This window comes from Choloepus didactylus, chromosome 9 (genome assembly GCF_015220235.1).
Source record: "Choloepus didactylus isolate mChoDid1 chromosome 9, mChoDid1.pri, whole genome shotgun sequence".
Taxonomy (NCBI): domain Eukaryota; kingdom Metazoa; phylum Chordata; class Mammalia; order Pilosa; family Megalonychidae; genus Choloepus; species Choloepus didactylus.
In genome coordinates this window covers 78,186,404-78,188,460 of record NC_051315.1, presented here as the reverse complement: position 1 = coordinate 78,188,460, position 2,057 = coordinate 78,186,404, and positions in this window count along the sequence as shown.

The window sequence follows — 2,057 nt, the reverse complement described above, 5'->3', positions numbered from 1 at the left end:
CCAATGTCTGTGTTGTATCTGAGTCTATTATGATTGCTTTTTCTCTTTTAATTGTGTTTTATCTCACCTTTTGGCATGACCTGTAAGTTTTAATTGAAAGCCAGACATATTTTATATGGTAATAAGAACTGCATTAATCTATCTAGGAGTTGTTTAATATTTGCTGGAGCTCTAAATGCTGGAGGCTTCAACTTCCTCTAGAGTTTTTGCTTTGGGCTCTGTTCTTGAAGTTGGGCTTCTCTAAGTTCTCTTCCTCAGAGATGGTCTGTGTATTTCAACTTACATCCAGTTACACTGTAACCCTGTTGGTATGGTAGTAAGCTGTGTGTGTGTGTGGTGGGGGAAGGGGGGAGTTTCTATAATGTTTTGATTAAATCTAAGTCTTTTAGGAGCTGTAACCTATAAAAGTGTTTCCCAAACGTTGCAGCTTTTACTGTCTTTCCTGCCTGCAGTGCTACCCCTTTGACCAGAAGGCAAAAGGGGCTGGGGTGGAAGAAATTCTATTTCCCCAGCTAGAATAAGGCTCTAGCAACATGTTTATCCTTGGAGAGTAGGCCTTTGTTATGAAAAGAAGATTCTGGGTGTGTTTCAGACTGGTTAATCTTCCCCTCTCCTCTGCCAGAAGAATAAGGTAACCTTTCCAGGATTTTCACTGTGAGAACCATGAAAGTGTGGCTCCCCTCAATAAAATTGCTGGGTACCCGGTAGTTTCTCCCTTTCCCACCAGACCACACTCAGCCTTTAGGAATTTGTATGAGAAGTTATCTAAGAGTTCATCAAAATCACCCTTTAAGTGTTCCTCCCAGCTTATGATCCCAGTTGCATCTACTCCAGATAAACAGATCTCTTCAGTGTTTCTCTGCATATGCCTGTTTCACTTGATTTTGCCTGGTGGTTTGCTCTGTGACCTCATTTGTTTGGTATATCCAGAAAAGCCATTGATTTTCTTTGTTTATTCTAAAGATGCGAGTGAGAACGTCCAAGCTTCTACATGCCAGAGTTAAAACTGGAAACTTTATTATTATTTCAATAAATATTATTTTGGAATTTAACAATGATAACCATTGAAAATTATAGGTCACAAAATTTATATGTTTTTATTTGACTTAAATATCTCCAAATTTTACCTAAGTTATGGGTTCCTATGAATATTTCTTTTAATGATACCAAGATCTGTCCTTTCAAAACCAGCATTTAAAGACCTCAAAAATTTATACTCCTGAATCTCCTGTGTTAACTCTGTATGTTAGCAAAACAAGTAAAATATAAAATTTTATATATTTTTTAAAATATAAAACTTTTTACAGAGGTTTTACTTTATGTACAAAGGTAAAATCACTGATAAACCTCATGCATTTTTTTTATGAACACTGAATGTATTTTATAGTAACTTAATCTATTACTGAATTTACTTTCTCCAACAGAAAATCTTGAAATGTCTGGGCAAAACATATTTTCAACCATAATTTTAAATGTGCTCTAAGAAATATTTTTTTTCAAGCCTACTACAACCTTTCGCTAATAACCATTTGAATTCAGTACTTAAACTATGGAGCAAATTAAGCAGTTTGGGAGGTATTTTATGCCCCCACTAATAGCAAAGTAAATCAATGGCCTTCAGAAGTTAGTACCGTCTTAGGTACACAAATTTACTCTAGGGCTCCTTTTAAATGCTGAGAAAATCAATCAGCTAATAGGCTCTTTCACAGAAAAACACTAATTCAGAAAAAGGGTCTAAGTGGTGCCTCCTTGTCTTTAGAACCTTAATATTAGGACATTTCAATTCACATCAAAGTAAGAGTTTGTCTGTTCTTGAGAACAGGAACTGGTCATTTTGTATCCTAAGTTCTAAGCACTTCTTCAAGACATAGTAAATGGCTTTTTAGAAAATAAATGTATGAGTAATTTAATTTCATGTAGAAAAATATTAGATCCTTGTACTGTGGCTCTATTCAAATCCATTTCATTTTTTTTACTGTCCATGAGGAAACAACAGAAACAAAAACCTACTGATTTACTTCATGTATTTATTGGTTCAATCAATTAAATAGAAATTT